This window comes from Mytilus edulis, chromosome 2, assembly GCF_963676685.1.
Source record: "Mytilus edulis chromosome 2, xbMytEdul2.2, whole genome shotgun sequence".
Lineage (NCBI taxonomy): Eukaryota > Metazoa > Mollusca > Bivalvia > Mytilida > Mytilidae > Mytilus > Mytilus edulis.
Window position 1 is genome coordinate 83935297 of NC_092345.1, and position 16223 is coordinate 83951519.

Genomic DNA, 16223 nt, shown 5'->3' on the forward strand with positions numbered 1-16223 from the left:
AAATTGTATTGATGATTACAAAGGTGTTTAGATGCCCTCACACACATTCATATTTGTCATTCAATTAAAAATATCCTGATAGAATAACATCAATTAGAACCTTTTTATGGTATTATGAGGAAAATTAGGTTATCTTAATCAACACAACACCATTCCAAACACACTCTGACATATACAGTAATAAGTGAATATCCTGGAAAATAGCCTCAAAGAATCTCAGTAGATTTGACAGACATACTGTATGGCAGCAGGGACCAGATAATAAATTCAATAAAGAGAAGACACTTCTATCAATAACAATTACTGGGCTCAGAACAAACTTTCATGGTAAAGAAATTTACTTAATGAAGAATGAAAAAACATCACTTATGATTCAATTATCTTTATCTTAGGTTCATGTTGTAAATAAAACTGACATCTATTCTCACAATAAAGCCATAACATGATATATTCCATTAGGTTAGTCAGTTATTTTATTTTATCATATGTTTAGTAGTAAATACAATAGTTTTGAATATTTGATAAATACCCTGCTGTTTAATCCATATCGCGCAACTTTGATGCGCACCCTTTATCACATACCCTTTATCACACCCCTACCCTTTATCGCATACCCTTTATCACACCTTAACCCTTTATCACACCCCTACTTTTTTTTTTTTTTTTTACAGTCAGTTTTTATTTATTCTTTTTATTTTATTTTTTGCTTAAGAAATATTTTTCCTCAAAATAGGTACGGTCATTCGGGCGTGACGCAATTTATTGAATGACGTCATTGTTTGGTATGTACATGTGACGTCAAGAACGTCAAGATTTCATATTTTTTGGCACACTATATGCAACTATAAAAAATACAAAACACAAGAAAAAATACAATAATAAACAAAATATTTTTAAAACAACAGCACGCGAAATGTAAGGTAACCCAGGTGCTTTGGATAAGTAATTGAGCAGTACTTTTAAGGCTTTTAAAACAAGACAAAAGTAGAACTGAAGGTAACCCAGTGAACAGTTCATATAATATAACTCTCCTGTTGAAATATATGATAAAGCGTATAAAACATGGCAAAATCCATATCACATGCCGTATCACCCTCGACCAATATCATCCCTCGGGCCTAAAGACCCTTGGGCTGATATTGGTGTCTCGGGATGATACGACATATGATACAGATTTTGCCATGTATTATTCTCTATGTATCAGAAGTACATGTCTGCAAAACATATCTCCTACATGATGTATTATGGATTCAAAAACTTATAGCTGAGATATACAACTGAAAGGACCAAAGGTTTAGCATTAAATGAGCCTAAGGAGAGTAATTGTGATGAAGAGGTGTTCCTTAATTTCTAAATACAATTCTCATTATAAATGTCAGCACATTCTCATGTACTGTATCTGTATGTTTATGCTGAGCTCCTGGAACACCAACATAAAACAACTCTCTCAGGTTTTCTATGTCACTTTGATGTAGTTCATAAGTTTAACAAAGCCAAGAGCAGAATTCCAGGAATAAACTTAAACATGATCAAATAACAGGAATAATTAATTGATGTTTATTAAGAATGAATTGAATAGATAAACATGTTTTCCTCTCTCTAGAAAATGAACACCTGACAAAATATTCAGATATTAAACAGTATTAATTTTCTACAATATGTTACTAAAAATATTATTTCTTGTACATGTTTACACCAACTTTATGGAAACAGATTGTCAGAATGTATTTGGTAAGATTACTAACACCTTTACATAGTAAAAACTCATCAAGTACAAAGTTTATAATTCAGTATGCCATACACAATATTCTTGTCAATCGGATAAAATCAAAACAATTTCAACAGAAGAAACATAGGATGAAACAGCCATATTTAGTGTTTAGAAGTCTTCATGGTCATCAAAGATTTATTAGTTAAAAAAGTCACAAATGAGGGGACAGCTGTCTAAGGACCACCTCTGGGTGCAACGTTGAAGACCCATTGGTGGCATTCGACTGTTGTCTGCTCTTTTGTTGGGTTGTTGTCTCTTTTGACATATTCTCAATTTTACATAACAAGTGTGCACACGCTGAAATGTCTCGCCTTCTTTACTAATCGTTGATATTATGTTGATAGTCCTAAATATAAAGTTTTATTACAACTATCACATAAACTTAACATTAATCAAGAAAACTAAACATTGAGCAATGAACCATATGAAAATGAGGTCAAGGTAAGATGAATGATGCCAGACAGACATGTACAGCTAACAATTCTTCCATACAACAAATATAGTTGACCTATTGCTTTTAGTTTAAAAAACAGACCAAAACACAAAAAGTTAACAATGAACCTTAAAAAGGAGGTCAAGGTCAAATAAAACCTGACATATAGATCGTAAAATATTTCCATACATCAAATATATAGTTGACCTTTTGCATATAGTATTAGAAAAAAAGAACAAAACTCAAAAACTTAACTTTGACCACTGAACCATGAAAATGAGGTCAAGGTCAGATGAACCTGCCAGCTAGACATGTACACCTAATAATCATTCCATACATCAAATATAGTAGACCTATTGCATACAGTATGAGAAAAACAGACCAAAACACATAAACTTAACTATAACCACTGAACCATGAAAATGAGGTCAAGGTCAGATGACACCTGCCAGTTGGACATGTACACCTTACAGTCCTTTCATACACCGAATATACAAGACTTATTGCTTATAGTATCTGAGATATGGACTTGACCACCAAAACTTAACCTTGTTCATTGATCCATGAAATGAGGCCGAGGTCAAGTAAAAACTGTCTGACAGGCATGAGGACCTTGCAAGGTACGCACATACCGAATATAGTTATCCTTTTACTTATGATAAGAGAGAATGAGGTCAAGGATATTGGACATGTGACTGACGGAAACTTCATTATATGAGGCATCTAAATACAAAGTATGAAGCATCCATGTCTTCAACTTTCTAAAATATAAAGCTTTTAAGAAGTTAGCTAACGCCGCCGCCGCCGGATCACTATCCCTATGTCGAGCTTTCTGCAACTAAAGTTGCAGGCTCGACAAAAACTAATGGGAAAGCTTAAAGGAAATAATTCCTAAAAAATCTCTATAATAGGTAAGTGTACAACCTCAATATATGTGCAATCTTTCTGTAAGATTTCAAGGAATTGGTTCCAAGATTAAGGAGGAATTGGTTACAAAAAAAAGATACCTTCTGTTTTTCGCATCTTCCAAAGACAACATTTATAAGTTAGCAGCAGTTGTGCACTTTTGTACAACTCAGCCAAAAGATGAACACTGGCAACAAACAGTCCACAAAATATCTCACAGAAAATCTGAGATTGAGCAACATCAGAATACCAATAAACAAGAATGTGTCCCAAGTACACGGATGCCCCATTCGCACTATCATTTTCTATGTTCAATGGACTGTGAAAATGGGATAAAATCTCTCTAATTTGGCATTAAAATAAGAAAGATCATATCATAGGGAACATGTTTACTAAGTTTCAAGCTGATTGGAATTCAACTTCATTAAAAACTACCTTGACCAAAAACTTTAACCTGAAGCGGGACGAACAGATGAACCAACGAAGGAACGGACGGACGCACAGACCAGAAAACATAATGCCCATAAATGGGGCATAAAAATTGGGTACTGACTTAGGGGGTAATCAGTGAGTGAGAGACTACTCCTCTCAGACACGACCTTTATTTTACTCTAGAAAATCTGTTGACAAAACATGCCAATGATAACAAAGGTGTCAAGCATAGGTAAATATATTGGCTAAACCCTGAAGACATTACAAATTTAATAAACCATACATATATGTAAATTTTATAAGCTTAATACGTGACCAAATATAAGAGTAATGAAACAAACAAAAAAACAATTTTCAAGTACAAAGGATTATGAGAAGATCATTACTATAAGAAACTATAGACATTAAAAATAGGAGAGCACAGACACAATACAGTTGAACTATAATAAAAAAAAATTAAGAAAAACAAGTGAAACCATTTCATGAACATACAATGAGGCCCATGGTAAAATCTCTATTCAATAATTATCAAATTGTAACGCTTTCCATATAGTAAGCTATAATAGGATCTGACATGACAAAATAAGAAACAATTCAAACGAAAAATAACCCTTTTCATCTGATAATATGACAAGATAATGAATGAAAAACATAACCAATAACAAGTCTTACCAACAACTAAAATCAAGAGTCTCAAACATTAATTTACTGGTTTTAAAACATTGTCACAAGCACATGTTGGTGTTTTTTAAATAATTTCCGTACTACAGTTAATGTAGTGTACTTAATTCAAGCATTAAATTGGTGATTGCATGACTGATGCTTTTAGTAAATTGATATTGAAATGAATAGAAATAAACATGATGTATTTGGATTTCTATGTTACTTAAGAGATTCTTTTTTTCATGGATTTGCTAACAATGATTTCCTTATAAAAAGTTGATAAGCATAAACAGCCAAGATAAACCATCTTTTTACTACATTTGTCACATAAGATGCATGAACAAATTAGAAGAAAACCTTGTGAGAGAACAAATAACTCTCAGGGGAGCTCTAAAGAGATTTCAAATCTAAATAATTCTTATCCATATGAAATATCCATATAACAAGAATGTGTCCATAGCACATGGATGCACAGGGGACACTTGCAATATCATTTTCTATGTTCTATGGACTCTGAAATTGGAATCAAAACTCTAATTTTGCATTAAAATTAGAAAGGTCATATCATAGGGAACATGTGTACCAAATTTCCAGTTGATTGGACTTCAACTTCATCAAAAAGCTACTTTCACCAAAAACTTTAACCTGAAACGGGACTGATGGAGGAAAAGACGCACAGACCAGAAAACATAATGCCCATAAATGGGGCATAAAAATACATTTCAGAAATAAAAGATTTAAACCATGATGAAAGCACTATGCCTATAAAGATAAACAATCCAATAACCTCATACAACCCAATCTAGTTGAAGATATGGAGGCCATCTGAAATTGCTTATGTCACCAAGTAACCACAAATTGGGGATTATAGAAAGTTAATTTACTTCTGACAAACTCAGAATTTCATGTATCCTTGTCCAGGATCAATTCCAGTTATTGCTGTGTCATATTAATATCCCTTATGTTATCTTATTGTTATAAAGCTTTGTTTACAGAAAATATGATTGTTATAAAGCTTTGTTTACAGAAAATATGATCGTTTTAGAGATTTCTATAATTATTGGCTTTCCAAACTATCGAACAACCAGTATTGTTAAGTTCTGATGTTTATAAACCACTTGGTAACACTATAATTTATCTAGATATCCAAGTTTCTGTATGCATTCACTCATAAGGTCATTATAAGAACGGACAGATATATATAATTCTCCAATAATCTGTAAGTGACAAATATTGATGATTGATGTAGGTAGACAAAGTTCACAAACAGGGAAATAGCCAAACATTACAATCACTGGATTATATATAAATGGCCTCAGATCAAGGTCTTAAGTCAAGTGAACTTTCATATTCTATTGTTCCCTCAAAGTCAGAAGTGTTCCTCTCGATTGCCATATGACTCAGTAGTTCTTCAAAAGTATGTTTCTTGAGCTTTCATCCAGAGCCCCTTTAATGTACAAATTCTAGTTCATTTTAAGTATATGTGACCTCAATATTAGAGGTCAAACCCTATATAAGAGTCTTCGGTTTTGAATAAATAGAAAACGTGTCTATAGGAATCACAGACACAGATGCCCTGCTTGTAAATATACTACAAATTCTGTTTTTTTTCTAATTTGCAAAGGGACATAACTCAAGAACAGTGAAAGTGATGCTACCAAAATTCAAACTGGATCTATGTTTAGTGGTAATAAGTTTTAGAACAACTTGGAACCCTAGTAGAACAGTCAATTTTATATAAACTTGGAACCCTGGTAGAAACAGCCAATTCTATATCTACTTGGAACTTTGGTAGAAACAGCCAATTCTATATCTACTTGGAACTTTGGTAGAAACAGACAATTCTATATCTACTTGGAACTTTGGTAGAAACAGCCAATTCTATATCTACTTGGAACTTTGGTAGAAACAGACAATTCTATATCTACTTGGAACTTTGGTAGAAACAGACAATTTTATATCTACTTGGAACTTTGGTAGAAACAGACAATTCTATATCTACTTGGAACTTTGGTAGAAACAGCCAATTCTATATCTACTTGGAACTTTGGTAGAAACAGACAATTCTATATCTACTTGGAACTTTGGTAGAAACAGACAATTCTATATCTACTTGGAACTTTGGTAGAAACAGACAATTCTATATCTACTTGGAACTTTGGTAGAAACAGACAATTCTATATCTACTTGGAACTTTGGTAGAAACAGCCAATTCTATATCTACTTGGAACTTTTGTAGAAACAGACAATTCTATATCTACTTGGAACCCTGATATTATCAATTGAAAGAGGTCCTTTGAACCTAAATACAAATAATCTGAAGATCTCCATATGTTTGGAACTTTGGTAATAAATCTAATTGGTAGATATCTAGAAGTACTTAATAAAAACCTGAAGGATCATACCCAACAATAGTATATCCACATCTTATAAGAACCAATAATTGATCAAACTAGAGAATAATTTGTCTTGTCATATTAAAGGTTTATAAAAACAGCTGAAGTTTTAAAATATCAATAAAACGTACACTTTGTAATAATCACCATAATCATGATGTTTGCACAGAAGAAAGGATTTATTGTCATGAAAACATGATGTTTACTCAAAGCTGTGTTCCATATAACAAATAACAGACAGAAAGAAAATCTGAAGATAAGGATTAAAAGCATCAACATAATTGAACATGTTCAATTTTATATAATTCTATCTGTCAGATTATAAAGAGTTTTGACCATGTCATTGACTATCATTCCTAAACTCATTGTAGCTCTAGTATTCCTAAACTATTTCTATCCCAACAATAAAAATACTGTCAATTCAGACTTAATTGTATGTGTTATCATTGCAATTGTTCATCAACAAAATGTGAGATTAAGAAATGTGATATCAGGCCTTTCTTAATTTAATACTGTGAAGCCATTATGCATCCATGTAATTAGATATTGTAGATTTCTCATGCTTTACCATGGAATTAGGTTAACATTGCTGAAAGTCAACCCCCCACCCCCCTTAATAACAAACTATCATTTTGGATTCTAATGCAACAACGTTTGTAACGTTCATTTTGATTGGATAACGTCACTTTTTTACATGGCATCAATTGACAATTGATGCCATGGGACGTACGCGCAAGCGCAGACGACATATTGCAGATTTTAATTACATGTTTTAACGTTGTTTTCTGTCAGTTTCATTAGAATGGAGATAACAATATTGTATTTTAAGCTCCAACGGCATCAATTGGGGATTTGATGGTCGCAAATACCCGTTTACTGTCTCCGCTAACGCTTCGCCAGTAAACTTAATTTGCGACCATCAAATCCCCAATTGATGCCGTCGGAGCTTAAAATACAATACAGTTATCTCCTAATTGACAGTGGTGGATCCAGAAATTTTTATAAGGGGGAGCCCATTGACTGACCTGGAAAAAAAGAGGGGGCTCCAGTCATGCCTCAGTTATTCCCTTTGTTTACCCTTGGATCTGTCTGAGTGACCATTATATCCTGATATAAATTGGATACACCAAATAAAGCTAACCCTTCTTATGTGTTTAGCTTACATTTATAATGATTATCTTTAAGGTCTTTCCTCTCCGTGAGGAAAGACCTTATTGTTTCTTTTATACTTAATGTTACATTTTTTCTGGCTAACAAATTTTGTATTAAAAGGAAATGTAAATTATCACCTTCTATATTGTGCTATATATCTAAGAATCTTTAATTAAGGTTGGTCACTAGGTATAGTTTGAGCATGGAAGTAATATTGAAATAAAGAATGCTTGAGACAATAAACACCATATGCTTCCTACTTAACTTAATATTATCTTTACCGACTTAATGCTGACCTTCACACAGTTTATTATGAAGAAGATAACAATCATCTTGTTTTCAGAGGCCTGAGGGTCTAGGCCTCCCGTATGGAGCTACATATATTGTGAATGAGGCCCCTTCCCCTTTTTTCAAAATTCTGGATCCTTATATACTGTAGATTCATTATTATTCGTTGGATACCAATTTTCGTGGATTTTGTGTGTATAGGTGAACTACAAATCTAAATGTTCAACAAATTACATATTTTCTGTAGGCTTTGTATGCAGAGATTGCCAAAACCATGTAATCAAATATCAAGGAAAATGCCAGTTTTCATCAATCCACAAAAGTTGATACCCACAAAAATAAATGACTCCACAGTAGTTTTTCAATTTAAAACTTAAAGAGAATTAAAATGCCTTAGCTTTATTAACCAAATAATATACATCAAGACTTGCAAAGAAGAAATGTATTTTATTATTTGTTATGCAACTTTCTATTTGTAAAGCTAGATCAAAGAGGTCACATGACATGCAAAGTAGAAAGACCATGTATTAGGTATTGGTTGCCATGATCTGTACAGGCAACATGTAGTTGTATTGAACTGAAGTGGTCTATTAATTAAGGTCATAGTAGAAATGAACTTTGTAGTGAACTGAAGTGGTATATTCATTAAGGTCATAGTAGGAATGAACTTTGTAGTGAACTGAAGTGGTCTATTCATTAAGGTCATAGTAGGAATGAACTTTGTAGTGAACTGAAGTGGTCTACTCATTAAGGTCATAGTAGGAATGAACTTTGTAGTGAACTGAAGTGGTCTATTCACAAAGGTCATTGTAGGAATGAACTTTGTAGTGAACTGAAGTGGTCTATTCATTAAGGTCATAGTAGGAATTAAATTTGTAGTGAACTGAAGTGGTCTATTAATTAAGGTCATAGTAGGAATTAAATTTGTAGTGAACTGAAGTGGTCTATTAATTAAGGTCATAGTAGGAATTAAATTTGTAGTGAACTGAAGTGGTCTATTCATAAAGGTCATAGTAGGAATGAACTTTGTAGTGAACTGAAGTGATCTACTCATTTAGGTCATAGTAGGAATGAACTTTGTAGTGAACTGAAGTGGTCTATTCATTAAGGTCATAGTAGAAATGAACTTTGTAGTGAACTGAAGTGGTCTATTCATTAAGGTCATAGAAGAAATGAACTTTGTAGTGAACTGAAGTGGTCTACTCATTAAGGTCATAGAAGAAATGAACTTTGTAGTGAACTGAAGTGGTCTATTAATTAAGGTCATAGTAGGAATGAACTTTGTAGTGAACTGAAGTGGTCTATTCATTAAGGTCATTGTAGGAATGAACTTTGTAGTGAACTGAAGTGGTCTATTCATTAAGGTCATTGTAGGAATGAACTTTGGAGTGAACTGAAGTGGTCTACTCATTAAGGTCATTGTAGGAATGAACTTTGTAGTGAACTGAAGTGGTCTATTCATTAAGGTCATAGTAGGAACTTTGTAGTGAACTGAAGTGGTCTATTCATTAAGGTCATAGAAGAAATGAACTTTGTAGTGAACTGAAGTGGTCTATTAATTAAGGTCATAGTAGGAATGAACTTTGTAGTGAACTGAAGTGGTCTATTCATTAAGGTCATAGAAGAAATGAACTTTGTAGTGAACTGAAGTGGTCTACTCATTAAGGTCATAGTAGGAATGAACTTTGTAGTGAACTGAAGTGGTCTACTCATTAAGGTCATTGTAGGAATGAACTTTGGAGTGAACTTAAGTGGTCTATTAATTAAGGTCATAGTAGAAATGAACTTTGTAGTGAACTGAAGTGGTCTATTCACAAAGGTCATTGTAGGAATGAACTTTGTAGTGAACTGAAGTGGTCTATTCATTAAGGTCATAGTAGGAATGAACTTTGTAGTGAACTGAAGTGGTCTATTCATTAAGGTCATAGTAGGAATGAACTTTGTAGTGAACTGAAGTGGTCTATTCATTAAGGTCATAGTAGGAATGAACTTTGTAGTGAACTGAAGTGGTATATTCATAAAGGTCATAGAAGGAATGAACTTTGTAGTGAACTGAAGTGGTCTATTCATTAAGGTCATAGTAGGAATGAACTTTGTAGTGAACTGAAGTGGTCTATTCATTAAGGTCATAGAAGGAATGAACTTTGTAGTGAACTGAAGTGGTCTATTCATTAAGGTCATAGTAGGAATGAACTTTGTAGTGAACTGAATTGGTCTATTCATTAAGGTCATAGTAGGAATGAACTTTGTAGTGAACTGAAGTGGTCTATTCATTAAGGTCATAGTAGGAATGAACTTTGTAGTGAACTGAAGTGGTCTATTCATTAAGGTCATAGAAGGAATGAACTTTGTAGTGAACTGAAGTGGTCTATTCATTAAGGTCATAGTAGGAATGAACTTTGTAGTGAACTGAATTGGTCTATTCACAAAGGTCATTGTAGGAATGAACTTTGTAGTGAACTGAAGTGGTCTATTCATTTAGGTCATAGTAGGAATGAACTTTGTAGTGAACTGAAGTGGTCTATTCATAAAGGTCATAGTAGGAATGAACTTTGTAGTGAACTGAAGTGGTCTATTCATAAAGGTCATAGTAGGAATGAACTTTGTAGTGAACTGAAGTGGTATATTCATAAAGGTCATAGAAGAAATGAACTTTGTAGTGAACTGAAGTGGTCTATTAATTAAGGTCATAGTAGGAATGAACTTTGTAGTGAACTGAAGTGGTCTATTCATTAAGGTCATAGAAGAAATGAACTTTGTAGTGAACTGAAGTGGTCTACTCATTAAGGTCATAGTAGGAATGAACTTTGTAGTGAACTGAAGTGGTATATTCATAAAGGTCATTGTAGGAATGAACTTTGTAGTGAACTGAAGTGGTCTATTCATTTAGGTCATAGTAGGAATTAAATTTGTAGTGAACTGAAGTGGTCTATTCATTAAGGTCATTGTAGGAATGAACTTTGGAGTGAACTTAAGTGGTCTATTAATTAAGGTCATAGTAGAAATGAACTTTGTAGTGAACTGAAGTGGTCTATTCATTAAGGTCATTGTAGGAATGAACTTTGGAGTGAACTTAAGTGGTCTATTAATTAAGGTCATAGTAGAAATGAACTTTGTAGTGAACTGAAGTGGTCTACTCATTAAGGTCATAGTATGAATGAACTTTGTAGTGAACTGAAGTGGTCTATTCATTAAGGTCATAGTAGGAATGAACTTTGGAGTGAACTGAAGTGGTCTATTCATTAAGGTCATAGTAGGAATGAACTTTGTAGTGAACTGAAGTGGTCTATTCATTAAGGTCATTGTAGGAATGAACTTTGGAGTGAACTTAAGTGGTCTATTAATTAAGGTCATAGTAGAAATGAACTTTGTAGTGAACTGAAGTGGTCTATTCATAAAGGTCATTGTAGGAATGAACTTTGTAGTGAACTGAAGTGGTCTATTCATTTAGGTCATAGTAGGAATGAACTTTGGAGTGAACTGAAGTGGTCTATTCATAAAGGTCATTGCAGGAATGAACTGCAGTATTATCTTTACAGAGAGATCAAAGTAGTGGTACTGAACTGAGGAGCTAACCCAGCCTTTAAAAAAAGGGGGAGGGGGTCCCATTATCCAGGATAAAAAAGGGGGTCCAACCATATTTCCCCATTCAAATACATTGATCCTTCAAAATAAGAAGGGGATTCTAACCCCCCGTCCCCTTCTTTGAACTGCAGTGGTCTATTCATAAAGGTCTTTGAAGTACTGAACTGCAATAATCTTCACAGACTGAGAGAGATCATAGTAGTAGTACTGAATTGCAGTGGTCTGTACAGATAGATCTGCAGTGTTTAGGCTTTGCAGCAGCAACAACAAGAAATAGCCTTACAAGCCTAAGACAATGAAGCTATCTGTAATAGTGATCTGTTGAGTTATAGCTAGCCTTACAAGCCTAAGACAATGAACCTATCTGTAATAGTGATCTGTTGAGTTATAGCTAGAGATACTTAGTCTCCTTTTATATTTTATGATTCAAATCAAACAGTAGGTCAACAAGATCATAAAACAATCTAAATTTTCAGTTGCACTTCAATATTTAAATGAAATATTGATCATATTAAGTTTCTCAAGATACAGAACAGCTGTTGTTCAGTTCATTCTGCATACTAGTTTTAAATCTTTATTTTTAAACTCAGAACATTATTAAGCCTCGTTGCAGTCTTTTATCAGTTATTGCCAGTTAATTCAAGGCTTGACTAGGAAAAAGGGATATGGGAATTTAAGGCAATGCATGGCTTGAACTTTAAAGAAACTGAATATGGGATTTATCATCTACAGACACTTTTTAAGTTTTTTTTTTTATCTTGATAATTGATAAAAGCCAAGGTCTTTAACATTGAACCAGAGTTGTTTTATAATATTAAACAATTTGTGTAATCAATACGTTTAACCTTTAGGTTGAATTTCAGATAAAAATCACAATAAAAACGTTGATATTCCTATGAACTATATGGTCCTTGAAACATAAGGTATTTAACATTAGAATAAATAGGCCAAACAGTATGTTGTTTGCTTACCTCAGGTTAACAGCCTTTATAAAGAAATTCATTTATTGTGTGGTCTCTGGTAGATAAATATAAAACAAGAACGTAAAGAAGACACACAGAGAAATATTGTTCCTTTTTATTGTCTTATCAAGCACTTGTAGGAGCCATACAAAGCTGACAAGTCATAATAAATAGTACATGTATAAATAGAAGTACAGCAATATATACTGTCAACCTATCACATTATTGATTGATTGGTTAAATGTCCAGCAGCAAATTGTTCATGCATATTCAGGAGACTAACATGCTTATGAGTAATAAAAATTCTGACTCTGAGTCAAGGAGTGACCCAGCTAATGATAAAAAAAATTGAGAAAGGAAATGGTGAATATGTCAAAGCGACAACCACCCGACCATAGAGCAAACAACAGCCGAAGGCAACCAATGGGTCTTCAATGTAGCGAGAATTCCCGCACCCGTAGGTGTCTTTGTTTTGGCCCAGTCTGGAAATTACCGATCATCTCCTACACTCATGGAAAGCATGCTGTTATCATAACATTTACTGGGTTTTGTACAATGTTTTTATAATCTTCTGTAATCATCATTGATAATGAGCTAAAAAGGGGATGTGTTATGAACTATCCAGAAAAATGAGGGACATAAACTATCAAGAAAACAAGTTTAACATAATACAACATGATTTCATTTTCTGTGTTTGAATTCCACTTTTAAGCACCAATTTTGGGCTTTTTCGTGGCAGCCAGTTTTTATTGGTTGAGGAAGCTAGAGTGCCCAGAGAAAACCACTGACCTTCAATAGGAAAACTGACAATCCTAGTCAAGTAAGATTAGAGCTGAGTGCACCTGCACAAGCAGGATTAGAACTCACAACCTCAGCGCTGACTGGCTTGCAATTACAGTAGTAACTACTTCGACCTTTTTGCCACTGAGGCCCCTTATACAACATGATAATCATTTGTGTTAACATAGTTGTCCAATGTCAGAATCATAGTTATCATCTTAGTTGTTTTATTTCCATTGAAAAATTTGGTGTCCTACTTAAATTATTCAGAACTTGTCGAAATTTACTAGAGCTTGACATATTGGTATGGACACTTGCTTATTGCTAAAGACCATAAGTTGATTTTCATTTGTCCCATTGATATTATAACCCAGTTCTCCAAAAGATGCTTATTTACTTAGGACAGAGAGCATTAGATTTAAAAACAGTAAGAAGGGCTGAATAATAGCCAAATGACAAGGCCTCCCTCTGTTCTGGACTTGTTGATCTCTATGTGATACATTCCTCTAGAGTTTGTTCCAGTTCACAGAGTCAATGTGTAAATTATTACCATAATAATATAACAGTATTGAATATACTAAACAGTGTAATATTTATCATGCATATCCTATTTCTAATGACTATCCAATAAACAGATGTTTTCTTAATTCATGTCTATACTATTTACACCAGTACTTATGTACTGCAAGTCAGCAAAATTAAATCAATGGAAAATGAAAAGTAGTTTGTGTTTCATGAAAACAACCATCTTAAGGATTAATAATACCAGAGCTGAATAAAACAGTGGAACATCACCCACTAAACATTGAAAATCATGTGCTATTTTATGGCATTGGAAACCTTTTAGAACTATGTTATGTCAATCCCCCACATATGTGTCTTCTATATCAAATAACATGGGAAATCAGAGGCAACTGAGAAGGATACATTATTTAGTATGACACCATGGATCTAGTGTTACTCAAATCCAATTTATCTGCTAAAATGTTGTCAATAAAAAAGGAATAAAATCATGGAATAAAATCATGTTCAAGATTTGTATCTAGTGGCAAGAACAGAGAATAATTATGGTTTTTATGGTTATATAATGAACTCATTTTATAATCCATATTTGAGCTGTTTTTCTTTTTTATTATCATATTGTAAATGTTTATTGTTCTTATTTTGTCAATAATGGGTCCTCTATTGGAAATAAAATTTATCTCTCTCTCTATCTATAATTGTGATAATGAGTCAAATTTATCTATCTCTCTCTCTATAATTGTGATAATGAATCTCATGGGGAGACATAAAATTATGTTTATGAAAGAGAAAACTATCAGAGGAAAATTCATGATTTTTAAAGTAAAGAAGTGGGCTAATTCCAGAAAACATAAAAAAAAATAATTCTTTAGTCTGCTTGCAAGAAATGGTCACCATAAAGCTCTGAAGTCACAGAACAGCTTTTCAGGTTTCAAACAAACTTTTAGTTTTAGTTCATTCATTCAGTTTTTATAAAATGATTCAAAGGTTATAATAGATGACCTACTAAATTTACTAAAGGAAATTTGATTTATTAAATTATAGTTTATACACAATACAATGCATCTGTTCATCAAAGATTAGCAGGCAGTATCTTAGTCTATTCTTAGGCAATTGCATAACATTTATTTTTAGATTATTAGGAATAGTGCCCTAGAGGGGGGTTAGAGTATTGTTGATGAAATTGAGAGAACGCATCGATGTATCGGATGCAAGAACAATTAGCTATATATTTACTGTTATCAAATCATATAGTTCGAAATTTATTTAGTATCGAAACATTAACATTTAATTGACATGGAAATAGTTCTTGGATATCTTATTGAGTATTGATAGACTATAGTTTCGTTTTTTCCATTGTGAACAACATGGGTCCTAAACGCCAAGGTAGAAAGAGACAGGCACCCTATGATCCAGAATTGTTGGAAAACTGGACTGTAAATAGACTCCGTTCCGAGTTAATATCTAAAAACATTACATTCCCAACTAATGCTAAGAGAATGGCGTTAGTCCGTTTATTGAGACCAGCGACTTCGAGTGTAGATGACGTAAGCGACGGCGGCCATGACACCATGTTAGCAGTTCCTCAAGAGAGTAGTGCGCGATCCCAGAATGCAACACCAAATGTAAACAATAACAATAACGACAGAACGGCAGTTTTAGTCGATCTCGTGTCTAAACTGTCTTCCAATGTTCAAAATCTACAACAGAATGTTATTTCTTTGAATAATAAAGTAACTGTTTTAACCAACAATCTTCCGCAAAATAACAATATCAGTACAAGTCCGATAGTACCATCAACTTCCTCAAGATCTCCAGTTGTAAATGATTCTGTCGACGACAGTCAACCTATTCAAAACACTATTACTTCAGTTCCAATTACATCTCCCAGTTCTACAGGGAACTACTCCATTGAATCGGCTATGCAAAGCTTTCAGACATCGTCCTTCAACAGGCATGTTCCTACAGCCGCTGCAGGAAGTGAAGCCCAGGCCCGAGAAGTTGATACAAGAGGATACAAACGTACCTGTTACGGGTATTCGGCAGAATCACTGCCTTTGGTGGAAACTATTTCCCCCCAACTAAGAAATAACATTACAGCAGGTAGGGACGTTAATCTTGCATCCCTGTTAATACCTTTTTACGCTGGCCTGTGCAGCGATAACATTGAACAGTTTCCGTATCACAATAAACCAGATCCCAGATTGAATAGATCATTGTCAATAGGGGAATTTGTTCAAGCATTTAGTATTTATAAATGTGATGTGTTCAGCATATCCCCAGAGGCGGAATGAACTTGATCTTTATGAAAGAGATATAGTGGATATGGCTAC

At 33.6% G+C, this 16223-nt stretch overlaps 1 protein-coding gene across 18 annotated transcripts in view; it reads right to left on the minus strand.

Moving 5' to 3' along the window:
• LOC139510331 (5'-AMP-activated protein kinase subunit gamma-1-like) overlaps positions 1 to 16223 on the minus strand; it is a 183020-nt gene that overhangs the window by 68133 nt on the left and 98664 nt on the right. The window lies entirely within an intron of this gene.